The following is a 13,446-nucleotide window of genomic DNA, read 5'->3' as shown; positions in this document are numbered from 1 at the left end:
GAGACCATCTATAAATAGAAACTGGGAGAGTAGGATTTCACAAAACTCACTTAGGAGACACTACTAGGCTAGATGCAGTTACACAGAGGAGTAGGAACTGGTTTCCAATTCTTGAAGTCTTTTCTCAAAGACATTGTACAAAAGAAGCCATCCCATATTCTCCTGTGGTTCTGTATCTGCAAAATGTTGAGCTTCTGTTAAACTGCCCTCATAGTATGCCTTGCCTATAGTCATTCACTGAAAACTTTTTTAACACTTATTATTTAGTGTCAGTTACTTTACATAGAATTTAATCTAATTTTCATAACATTCCTTCAAGGTGGGTATTAATATCCTACTTACAGATGATGGCACTATAGTTTAAGTAGTTGAAAAAAAGTCCCTCAGTTCATTTGAGTTATTTCATTTTTTCAATCAACTATAGAGCCTCCTTAGTGTATCCCTCTTTAAGTTGACTCTGAGCTTCTTTCTAATAGGCGGATTGTCTCCAACGATTTCATCTCAATGCCCCCCAACAAGCTGCATGAATTGCCTCGATAATCCCCTAGAATTTTTTCTCTGCCTTTATATGTGTGTATAAATTTATTATAGACAAATTTAATGATTACCAAAAAACAATTGCTAGTAAAGAGGAAGTACGGAAAAATACTATATAAAGTAAGAATTTTTAGTCCTAACATGTTAATTTTACATATACCTGGACTATGGGTACATTACTAGAACAAATCTCAAATGACTTGAAAATATAATAAATAGAATACCAAAAATATAATGAAATAGAATATTTGAGTCATTCAACAGTCCCTTCAACAAATGGTATTGGGAAAACTGGACAACAACATGCAAAAGAATGAAACTGGACCACTTTCTTACACCATACACAAAAATAAACTCAAAATGGATTAAGGACTTAAATGTGAGACCTGAAACCATAAAAATCCTAGAAAAGGGCACAGGCAGTAATTCTCTGACATCAGCCATAACAACTTTTTTCTAGATAGGTCCCCTAGGGCAAGGGAAACAAAAGCAAAAATTAACTACTGGGATTTCATCAAAATAAAAAGCTTCTGCACAGCGAAAGAAACAATCAACAAAACTAAAAGACAACCTACTAAATGGAAGAAGATATTTGTAAGTGACATATCTGATAAAAGGTTAGTATCCAAAATATGTAAAGAACTTACACAACTTAACACACACACACACACACACACACACACACACACACAATCCAATTAAAAAATGGGCAGAAGACATGAACAGACATTTCTCCAAACAAGACATACAGATGGCCAACAGATACATGAAAAGATGCTTAACATTACTAATCATCAGGAAAACGCAGATCAAAGCCACAAGGGCATATTATCTCACATCTGTCAGAATTGCTAAAATCAACAACAGAAAAAACAACAAATGTTGGTGAAGGTGTGGGGAAAAAGGAATGCTCATGCACTGTCGGTAGGAATGCAAACTGATGCAGCCACCATGGAAAACATTTATCATATGATCCAGCAATCCCACTACTGGGTATTTACCCAAAGGATACAAAAACACTAATTCAAAAAGATATATGCACCCCTGAGTTTACTGCAGTGTTATTTGCAATAGCCAAAGTATGGAAGTAATGGAAGTGTCCACAGATAGATGAATAGGTAAAGAAATAGAATATATATACAATGGAATACTACTGAGCCAAAAAAAAAAAAATGAAATCTTGCCATTTGCAACAACATGGGTGGATCTAAAGGGTGTAAGACTAAGTGAAATACGTCAGAGACAGACAAATACCACATGATTTCACTCATATGTATAATTTAAGAAACAAAACAAACAAAGAAAAAAAAAAGACAAACAACCAAAATACACATTCTTAACTATAGAGAACTGATGGTTACCAGAGGGGAGGTGGGTAGGGACGTGGCTGAAACAGGTGAAGGGGATTAAGAATACACTTATCATGATGAGCACTGAGTAATGTACAGAATTGCTGAATCACTATGTTGTACACTTAAAACTAATATAACAATGTATGTTAATTATACTGGATTTAAAATAAAAAAAAAAAAAACTGCAAAAAAAAAAAAAAGGAGTCCATTAAGGTGTTTAATCCAAGCTTTCTTCATAGAGGCTTTTGAATTACAATTGAGGACTCGAGAGGTTTAATGACATAAATCACAAATTTTTAATAGCAAAATTTAGGTACCAAAATAGGAAGAGGGCAGAATACTTCAAAGGGATGTTCATTCTGAGAATCCTTTAGAACATGGCCCATGAACTTACGCTGCCTTCACTGTTATTATCTGGAGAAAGTGGCTGTGAGGTACGCTAGAGCTCAAACGTGTCTTTCATCTAGGGCTGTACTTTAGTAGATAAATGAAATACTAGTCAAGTGAGAACTTGAGGCCTAAACCAAGATACATATGCTGGCCAGCAGAATTGGAAGAGGAGATTCTGACAAGAGGAATTTTTTGGGAGGAAAAAATTAGTTACTACAGCTGGGAAGGAGGGAAGTAACAAGGGAAATAAAAATTGAGATGTCAAGACTAACTTCCTTCACCTAAGACGAGAGTTTAATATTTTTGGTAAAACTGTCACCACATTTCGTTGCAAAAGCATGCCCAGCGAGCATGTCTTGAAGTGGATTAATATGAAGTGAAATCCTAACTGTGAATGTACTGTATCCAGAATGGTTGGTTGAGAGCAGAGATAGTAACATAAAGGGCTTTATTAGCAGAGCTGAATTAATGAAGTGATGACATGGGAAATAGTAATGTAGAATTATGAAGAGAGTGCCTAGAACATCTAAGTGACTGACTGATTTTTTAAGTGTTTCATTTGTATCTTAATTATTTAGAAAAGCGACAGCATTTCCCTACCACACATCAGTTTCAAAAGCTGGTGCTACACATATAAAACACCTTCCCTTGAAGGTTTTCCCCAGATACACTGTCAACATTAGTGTAAGCTCTGAAAATAAGCCATTGAGTGGAAATCACTTGCTGCCTAAATTATTTCTTGCTGCTGAAATTGGAATCTTGCTAATGCCTAAGTAAAAATATAGCTCTTATAAATAACTGTACCCGAGCAAAAGCCTACTTCTACACAGAGACACTACTGAACGGATTGTTCTGAAAATCCAGGTGATTTGATCTTATAGTGCCCTTGTATAAATTAGCTTGATCTGTGGGGGAAAGAGAAAGAATGAAATAAGAAAGAAAGAAAGAAAGAAAGAAAGAAAGAAAGAAAGAAAGAAAGAAATAACTGAGGTACATACATGCGTTATTCAAAAAAGTATTATATCTCCAAAGTCTTTATTGCCATATCAACCAAAAAGAGCTTAGCAGTATACGAAAAGCAGTTTTTAGGAGGGATCATGCTATCAATACTTCATATTTGTGATGCTGGCTCATTTTCCCATCATTTAAAAATCTGTAACCTACATTAGACACATCATAAATCCTTATACTAACAAAACACAGTGAGCGAGATTTTGGCTTTTTGGAGCCAAAATTTGGCTTTTTTGGCTTTTTAAATTTTATTTTGGCTTTTTTTAAGCTTCTCACCTGTCAGCAATGGATCACAGATGTCAGAGGGTGGTGAAATCGGATGGGTCTAGAGAAGGAGTGAGCTATTTCTAACAAGAGAGCATATTAAGATTGAATTCACTGAGTGGGCTAGCAATATGTAACAATCAAAGTACCAGAAGTCAAAGTAGAGCATCTTTGAACCAGAATAGCTGAAAAAGCTAATATAATTTCAAAACTGAGAAATGTCTCTTCATATTATGGGGAGAGCTGTCTCATAGATGTAGGCAGATATGGTTTAGTAAATGAAGGAATCACTTCACAGGGAAGAGAAGAAATCCACAGGGAGCAGTGGACGTGGTTGACACCTCAGTCCTATGGAAAGCTTTCATAATTCTAATATGAACCCTGGGAACATTTAAACCCGGAGATCTGAGTAAATAAACTCAGGAAGACTTATCCTATCACTCATCTGTTATTAAAACAAAACCAAAAATCTTTGCTAAGTATTCTATACCTCTTAAGCTGGCATGTGGGGCTCTAGATAATCTGTCTCAAATTATGTCAGTATCATGCTGAATGATTCCAGGAGGGTCAAGTTACATTTATTCCAGGAGGTTCTAGCTACATTTAATTTCTAATTATTTCTCTTATGTGTCATACACTTTCAAGGTTTTCCAACTTTGACTAGGTTTTTCCTTTTGCCTAAAATTATCTTACTCATTCTTTTTGGCACAATCTTATATCATCTGTACGAAGTTTTTAGAAGAAACTTAAAATTTTTCTTTTCTGTGATGCCTGCACTGATTATTCCTCTATCATCTCAAAAAACTTTGTCCATACCTTTTTTAGACTACTTACCCAACATTGTTTTAAAAATCTGCTCTGCATGTGTGCATCTTCTAATAAACATGTTGTAGTTCTAGAATAGGGATCATATCTTGTGTTTGCTTTTGTTTTTTAATCTTTGTATTATCAGAGCTCAGAATTGAACCTAATATGTATTTAATAAATGTATATTGAATAAACACAAGAACACGTTAATCTCACTTCCAGTCTTAATTTTGAATGACTATTTGAGGAATTCCCTCTCACTTCCTATATTGCAAGCTTCAGGAATATGAAAGGTCATATTGTACAGTAAAAAGTTAAATGTAAGAACATCCAATGGAAAAAAGACAGTCCCTTCAACAAATGGTGCTGGGAAAAGTGGACAGCCACATGCAGAAGAATGGAACTGGACCATTTTCTTACATCATACACATAAATAGACTCAAAATGGATGAAGGACCTAAATATGAGACAAGAATCCATCAAAGTCCTAGAGAAGAACACAAGCAGCAACCTCTTTGACCTCAGCCACAGCAACTTCTTGCTAGACATGTCTCCAAAGGCAAGGGAAACAAAGGCAAAAATGAACTATTAGGATTTCATCAAGATAGAAAGCTTTTGCACAGCAAAGGAAACAGTCAACAAAGCCAAAAGACAACCTACAGAATGGGAGAAGATATTTGTAAATGTCTTATCACATAAAGGGCTAGTATCCAAAATCTACAAAGAACTTACCCAACTCAACACCCAAAGAACAAACAATCCAATCAAGAAATGGCCCAAAGATATGAACAGACATTTCTCCAAAGAAGACATACAAATGGCCAACAGACACATGAAAAAATGCTCAACATCACTAGGCATCGGAGAAATACAAATCAAAACCACAATTAGATACCACTTCACACCAGTCAGAATGGCTAAAATTAACAAGTCAGGAAACCCCAGATGTTGGCAAGGACGTGGAGAAAGGGCAACACCCTTATACTGTTGGTGGGAATGCAAGTTGGTGAAGCTACTCTGGAAAATAGTAGGGAGGTTCCTCAAAAAGTTGAAAATATAGCTACCCTACAACCCAGCAATTGCACAACTGGTTATGTACCCCAAGATACAAATGTAGTGATCCAAAGGGGCACCTGCACCCATGTTTATAGCAGCAATGTCCACAATAGGCAAACTATGGAAAGAGCCCAGATATCCAACAACAGATGAATGGATAAAGAAGATGTGGGGTGTGTGTGTGTGTGTGTGTGTGTGTGTGTGTGTGTATTATTCAGCCATCAAAAAAATGAAATCTTGCCAATTTCCATCCACTGTGGGTAGAACTAGAGGGTATTATGCTAAATGAAATATGTCAATCAGAGAAAGACAATTATCACATGATTTCCCTCATATGTGGAATTTAAGAAATGAAACAGAAGAGCATAAGGGAAGGGAGGGAAAAATAAAACAAGATGAAATCAGAGAAGGAGATAAACCATAAGAGACTCTTAAGCATAGGAAACAAACTGAGCATTGCTGGGGCGGGGGAGGGGACGGGGTAACTGGGTGATGGGCATTAAGGAGGGCACGTGATGTAATGAACACTGGGTGTTATATACGATTGATGAATCACTGAACTCTACCTCTGAAATTTGTAATACACTATATGTTAATTAATTGAATTTAAATTTAAAAAACAGTAAAAAAGAAGTAAAATGTATAGGCAGACAAGCTGCACGAGTTCTGATTGAAAGGTACTCATTACATGCTATGCAACCCCAAGAAAATCACCATCTTTCTAGTCTCAGAGGAAGTTGGACCTTTTTGAACCTCTCCAATTATAAGAATTCTTTTGAACATGTGATCCACTTGACTTGGGCCACCAATTTTAAACTCACAAATAATAAGCCTGTCAGTATACTAATGAACACATATTTTGAATATCTTTTAGATATACTCACAATGTATAAACTACATAACTAAATGCCATGGAAAGTATATTGTAGTTGTGGAAATAAAGAGATGTCATTAGGTAAGAGAATTGTTAGCTTTTATTTGTTAGTAATAAAATTTAAGTGATACCATCCTGACACAGACCAGAATGAGACTTTAAACTACTGATGTCAATGAGAATGTCAAGCTATATTTTAAAAAAAAGAGAGAAAAAAACTGCTCTAGGCACACCAAAGAACACACATCTACACAGACATCAGACGATTAGCTTACGTATAATGAAGGATAGAATGCTCGTTAACTGGCAGACAGTGGTCCTGAATAATCTTACCATCAAGAAGTTAATTATACATTGACTTAGCAATAATTTTCTCTTGGGGCCACTTTTTCATAAACAGAAAGAGAGTAGTAGCCAAAACTCTTTCAACTCCCACCCAATTTACACATTTGATTGATTTTTCAATGTTTTCTGAAATAGAAAACAAAAACAACAACAAAAAAAACAAAACAACAAGAAGAACAACAATAACAAAATACTGGTTGTGTCACTAATGTGTACCTTCTAGTAGATGGGAAGCCTGGAGACATCCTCAGCAGATGAGGAACTCGGAGCTTTTCCACTACTCTGAGAGCATGCTGACTTTGCTAGTCCAGTTCTTCCTGGCACTAATGCAGGATGAAGCAAATGTCATTACCGTATGTTATTTGGTCTTAGAGAAATATGTTTTCAGGTTTTTCCCCAGATTTACAAAAAGTCATGATCATACTCTTGATAAATGATCAATGTCGCTAAGGAAGACTGGCTCTCCAAACTACAGAATTCCTTTACAAATAACCCTAACATTTCTCACTCACTCTTCTAAACACACTCCATTACTTACAGCCATCTATCTTGCCATGCCAGTGAAACAGAAAAATGTCTGCCATGATAGTAAATAACTGTGTTGATAGTGTCCAAATCCAGACATTCACCAATATGAGAGTGCTGAGCACATTGCATAATCAATTTGAATAATGAGATATTATATGTGATTGCCTCTATGCAAATAACTTTTAAAGAATTGAGTAGTTTTTCAAAGACTTTCTGAATTGGCCGACATCTGAACAACTGAGGAACACTACTTCATCTATCCACGTTTTTTGTAATCCTGTTTTGTCTATGGATTGTGGTGCAGTGTGTTTTCAACCTGGACTTTAAACTGTGATTGCTCCAACTATCTGCTACACTTTGTCATTATTTGAGTTTTGTTCTAGCAAATATCTAAAATCTACTTTCAGCCAAAGTTTAAATCCTCCCTGAAATAAAGAACGGATATTTCATCTAACTAGTTTGATAGCTGCCTAAATCTGAATAGTATTAACTATATTCCTGTCTAACGACAGAATCAGCTTGTATAAAACTACTGCCTGTCCTATCAAGGAGATTCTGAGATATATGAAAACATAGAAAAGGGAGTAAATCTCCCAGGACCTTCTCTTTTATGATTACCTAAATTAATAATGCTTAATATTATCATGAAAGAAAATTGAGCAAGTATTAAAAATCAGATAAAATATAAATAATTTGTATTCTTATTATCTCACAGTGTATTTCCTTTTAGACTTTCTTTCTATGCAGACGTTTACTTTTTTTATTTCCACAATTATCATATTCTATATTATTTTATAACCAACATTTTTATTTAACATATGGATTAATACCACTCTTTGGAACCATAAGAATGAATTTAATCAAGTTTAACTGGACTACTAACATGTGACATTTTGATACTTTGATTACAATGATGCTTATTTTAGAATATGTTTTAGAATATTATCACTATTATTGTTTTTTAGTTAATAACAATCATATTAGTAACTTACCGAATTTACTCAGCTAAATAATTTATATAAATATTCCATTTAAACCTCTCCTTACATCTAGGGTGAAAACAGAATTATTATTCTCTATTGCAGATAAGAAAAATGAGATTAAGAAATATTAAAAGTTTTTCTCAAGATCATAAAGGATGAAGTAGGAGCCTGACACATATTGATATGTCTTCTTAGTCACTATTTCGCTGAAGGTTAAACAAAGTTGAAATAGGCAGATGCAGAAAGGTTGAGATATGCGTCTAGTCCAACAGAAAATAAACCGACCTAGAAAGAAACACAGGATACTGACCAGCAACCCACCTTTCCTTTTGCTTTTATTAGATGGGGTTCTGTGTTTCTCACTCTCTTCTATCTTGGCTCTTTAAAAGTGATAGATCACATTAAACTCTCCTTAATTGTGGAAGTTTGTGCTCCAGTGTTTCCTGATCTCTAAAATGTGAGGAGCTAAGTCCAAACAGAGCTTACTCTAGAACCCCGCTGACATCCCTGCCTCTGTCCATATATCAACGCATGGCACACAGTAAAGCTAGGGAGTAGTGCTTATGTCCCAGATTAGGAAGCTGCTAGCTTCTCTTCTGGAAAAAAGGAGAAGTTGGGTAAAGGATGCAAAGTCAACATCTAAATTCACATAATGATGCCATTTTGCATATGAGGCTAAATAGAAAAATAACATCAGATCAATGAAAAAGGAGGCATTACATTAGGAGACGTTTCAAACTTACAGGGCTCAAGTAATTCTGAAAACATTTCCTTCATAAAACAGAAGCAAAGTTCTCAAAAATATCTATATAAAATATACCCTATTAAAAATATTTTGAATAAAAAATCAATAAAGTAAAATCCATAATAGTAAAATAAGACCTTAATTTAAAAATTGAAAGATCTTAAAATAGAAAACTTTACCAGCAATATAGACAATTACTTTGAGAATATTTTGGAACTATAGGACATTTTTTTTAACAGGTGATGAGAGAGAAAATTTGATGGAAAATAAGTTTCAAGTGTTTAAAACATGAATTAAATCTGTCCAAGAATGAAGATATGGTCCTGAAACAATAATTGAAGAAATTTTCCTAGATATAAAATTAGAGATCTCATGTTATGAAGATTCATGCAATTCCAAACAAAGATAATGATCAGAAATAAATGCCAAGATACTGTGAGTAAAGTGTTATTTAAACTATTAAGAACATTTCTTCAAAAGTTGTAAGGAGGCCAAATTGCCTGCAAAAGCATTAAATTCAATTTAATCTATAAATTTCCATTTTGTACCAATACAGTCAGTTGCTAGGACAATATACAGAAAATTATCAAGGGAAACTATATGGACTCCAGATTTTATATTTCTACTAACCTATAATTTATATGGAAAGACAGTGGAAAGATAATTCTCCAAAATGAGAAGATAGAAAATATAACATGCAATTACCTTTGCTGAAAAATTACTTAAAAATATTCACAACATTACCAAGCAATAATCATAATAATAATTACTGAAGGGAGAAATTGCATTTGGAAATAGCTAGGGGTATTTTTCTTCAAGTAGTAATGTATTTACAGTTTTCTTTTGGTCTATTTTAGGACTCTTCCTACAGATCATACACATTCATTATTAAGAGGATTTAGTCATGGGTCCTTTCCCATATTTCATCTCTCCTCTCCTCTTGTCATCTTCTCCTCTCTGCTCAAAAAGCATCTCAGGCTTAAGATTTAACTCTGGGAATTCCTTACCTCACACAATCTCTGCTTGTGATTCTACAGCATGTGGGGGACCTGGGCAGTTCAGCAGGTTAAGCATCTGACTTTTGATTTCTGCTCAGGTCTTGATTTCAGGGTTGTGAGTTCAAGCCTGGCGTTTGAACTGGCGCCCAGCATGGAGCCTAGTTAAAAAAAAAAAAAAAAAATCTTGGATGGTAAGAGTTTAGAGCTTGTGTATGCACCTTCTTTTAAAATGTTAAGATGTATTAAATTAATGTCAGGTAAAGTTTTACTTGAAAGAAGTAGACGGGCACTGGAAGTAAAGGAGCTTGTGCGTTACCACCTGAAATGATCTTCAGCAGCAAGAAAAGCTTAAGGACATTGAGCACATGGCAGAGGGCTATCACCACAACTTAAGAAAGAACGCAGTGATTAAAACCCAGCTTTCCACCCTTTACAAGAGAGAAATCTCGATTAGAAGACACTAATCTTATCTTGTTTCTATCCACCAATTTTTATAGGCAACAAGTTATGAGGGAAATAAAACCCTTTTAACCACATTTTGTGTGACAGAAGTTGAAAAGCTGGAATCTTCCATCTTCTGCTGTGCCTCTTGGGTAAATTTGGAGAAATAATTTACCTAGCAGCATAATTGTGACATTCCATTATTGGCTAGGTAAGTAGAAATCTCCACGAGATTAATACATTCCTTGCTCCAGTGGCACTAGCATCATCATCATATCCTTATTTCAAGTACCCAGACATATTGCAAATGAGAGAATTTTTAACTTTTATTCATGTTCAATAAAGTTTATGATATTTTAGTCTTCGAAAGCATTAAACTGTATGTTCTTTTCGGGTTAAACACCAATAACCCATCACAAAACAGCTGCGGTATTTTTAAAAGAGTGAATGGTAGGGCACATGAGCACAGCTTTGTCATTACCCTGGTTTTCAGTAATACCAGCAGTTCCCCTGATTCTTGTCTTTGTTACTAGTATTTATTGGAAGAAAAGGTTTCCCTGCATTTCTCAAAAGAAAAAAAAGGAAGGTCAATCTGTTAGTATTTTGTATACTTAAGGCAAATATTATGACCCCCTTACTAGCCCCCAAATCTGAGAATCACTTCTCAATTATCAATCCCTTTAGCCAGGACACTGACTGGAAGTGTGAGATACCATTATTACAGGCGGCTAAACATTTGGGCTTTAAAGAAAGTTATAATTTATAACAAAAGAGGCATAAATTGGAATTGATTTCATTACAGGAACTTAACACCCGCAAAATAATGATACTACTTTTTCTTTAGGGACACTTTTGCATTACAGTTTTGCTTCACTAAATTAAAAATGCTATCAAGTTGGTAGTAAATTCTGAAGTTTGCTACTGAGCAAACTCTAAAGGCCATTTAGAGGCCAGGAGCTCATATATGTCAATGGAAACAAATTAGACACAAAGTTTAAAATTCAGCTTTCATTACAGGAAACTTTGAAAGTACGTCAACATCTTACCATTTTGTTGTTGTTGTTGTTAATACTCAATTTTAATGACTCAGCAGATGATTTCACTGATGTTTAGCTGCTGAAGGAGGTACACTTAATGATGACAAGTATTTAAGAGTTCGAGAATATTTGGACTGTGGACCACTCTACATGATTAGAATGATTCCAAATGAATTACTCTATGCCTGTATTGTAGATGAGTGCTTAAAATGGCCTGATAAATAATCCCAGTGGAATACTTTTAAGAACTTCAAATGACCAGCCACTTTTTATTTCCTGGGAAGCTCAAGGTTAATGCTCCAGAAGTGGAAAGCTTGTAAATGGGGTGGGGATGAGGGCAAATATCAAACTGAAATGAATGACTGAATCATCTTCAAAAGAAAGGTTCTGTCTTGCTTTTATTTTTTAAACTAGCATCAATCAATCAAAATGTCACAAGCCTTAAGGGTTACCAGGGCATGGACTGAACAGTGCAGAAGGATTATAAGGGACTAAAAAATATCAGGTTGTGAGAAGAGTTCCTGCCCCAGAAATAACCACCCGCAAGCCAAACACCACAAGGAAATGTAGATGCTTGAGGATTGTCAAGCACAAGATAAAAACAGAAGTGTAGGAACCATTCCAGTGAAAGAGGATAATACAGAATTTTAAGTCTGGACCATGGTTTATTAGTAAAAAATGGGCCTTGAGCTAAATCTAAAGCATCTTCCCCATTTTGTAGATGTGGAATAATAAAAAATCTTACCCTTATCTAAAAATCTCTGGTTTTTCCAATTTTCTGCAGTCCTTTTGACTTTAAATGCATTTTCATTTATGGTTGAATGTACTTTTTTAGTACAAAAAATCCATTCTATGGGATTATTTAATCCTCTCATAATTTTATACATGTTCCAATGTCATCAAGCTGCGAAAATTACATGTCTGTCAATAAATTGCAGTAGCTGCAGAATTCCCTGCTGCTTTAAACAGGAAGTTAAGTTTTATTCTTTTTCTCCTAAAATTTTTGAGACTCTTGTGTAGACACTCATTGATGCATTTAGAAATCTGATTAAATGCCTTTTTTAAAAGAATTATTTATTTATTTTTTAGAGAGAGAGCTTCAGCAGGGAGGGGCAGGAGGAGAGACAGAATCTCAAGCAGACTCCACATTGAGTGTGGAGCCTGAAGCAGGGCTCGATCTCAGGACCCTGAGATCATGACCTGAGTGGAAACCAAGAGTGAGCGGCTTTACCAACTATGCCACCCAGGCACCCCTAAATGCATCTTATTTCTGCTCTCTTTTACTCTTTTTTTCCAAATATAGTCTGAGATCTTTCCTTTAAATCACTACCATGATTGCAGAGAACATATTGCTACTTTTAACAAGAATGGAAGTACAACAGAGAAAGTAAATAGGTGACTATTTTATTTCTCAAAAGACCAGGTTTAACTTAATTTGGGGTTCTTTATTCTGCTACCATGCTTCCACATGTTGCAGAGACCCGCATCCCCGTCAAAAAAAAAACCCAAAAAAACAAAAACAAAAAAAAAAAACAACAAAAAACAAAAAACAAAAAAAACCCTCAAAACAACAACAACAACAAAAACAAACAACAAAAAATCCCCCGCAATGTTTAGTGCCTGCCTGTTTCTCAGACTACATTTTGAGAATGGAGTCCCAGAGGCAAGTTTCACCCTGCCTTTAATTTAAGCCCTATCTCACCAGTCCTCATTACTTGTTCATGATCCTTTCCAGAATGGTAGTAATTAGGACCCAAGAAAAGCAAATCCCTGCAGGGAAAATCACACTACCACTTTAAGGAATGATGCATTCATGCGCAGTAGCCCTGGTAGCATATGGACTTCAGGACAATAGTGCAAACTAAGGCCACTCTAATTCCACCTTGTCAGATAAATTCAGTATCTGATTCATTTACATGTTGGGATCAGTTAATTGCTTTTTCTCATTCAAGTTATGATTTTCCTGGATTTTTGTGTAAAGAGTTATTTTCTCTTATATATGGATTTTGTTTTATATTGTTAAGGAAGTCTGGGTCTTACTTAAATCTTTAACTGTAACTGTAATTTTAACACAGAGG

The sequence above is a fragment of the Ursus arctos genome, unplaced genomic scaffold (assembly GCF_023065955.2).
Source record: "Ursus arctos isolate Adak ecotype North America unplaced genomic scaffold, UrsArc2.0 scaffold_8, whole genome shotgun sequence".
In the NCBI taxonomy this organism is placed as follows: domain Eukaryota; kingdom Metazoa; phylum Chordata; class Mammalia; order Carnivora; family Ursidae; genus Ursus; species Ursus arctos.
This window is presented reverse-complemented; position numbering follows the sequence as displayed.